The sequence below is a fragment of the Oxyura jamaicensis genome, unplaced genomic scaffold, assembly GCF_011077185.1.
Source record: "Oxyura jamaicensis isolate SHBP4307 breed ruddy duck unplaced genomic scaffold, BPBGC_Ojam_1.0 oxyUn_random_OJ70353, whole genome shotgun sequence".
Classification (NCBI taxonomy): Eukaryota; Metazoa; Chordata; class Aves; order Anseriformes; family Anatidae; genus Oxyura; species Oxyura jamaicensis.
The window spans coordinates 1,269-1,544 of NW_023309934.1; the positions used below are offsets into that span (position 1 = coordinate 1,269).

General features: G+C 65.9%; 1 long non-coding RNA gene across 1 annotated transcript in view; it reads left to right on the plus strand.

Annotated features, from left to right (window-relative positions):
- LOC118159434 overlaps nt 1-226 on the plus strand; it is a 1,100-nt gene extending 874 nt beyond the window's left edge. Inside the window, exon 3 of the long non-coding RNA XR_004747117.1 lies at nt 200-226. This is a non-coding gene — a long non-coding RNA (uncharacterized LOC118159434). The remainder of the gene's footprint in view (nt 1-199) is intronic.
- The last annotated feature ends 50 nt before the right edge of the window (nt 227-276 follow it).

A 276-nucleotide genomic window follows, 5' to 3' on the forward strand; every position in this document is an offset into this window, starting at 1 on the left:
GGGGGGGGGTTGTGGAAGGGGCCTGGCAGCGCACCACGGAGAGGTCTGCGCACACGGTGACCCGCGGGGGGGACGTGGGGCAGTGCCCGCTGCCCAGAACAGCGAGCTGCCAAAAGGGTGCTGGGGGCTGCTCCGAGCTGGGCAGAGCCGCACCTGGTTATTGCCGTCCTGCCACTTGTTTTCACTTTTGTTTCTGCAGCTTTCCTGGCCGAAAGCCAGAAGAGACACACTGCCGCCGAGGCGGGGTTTGGGAGTGGGACCGGCGAGGTTTGCGTT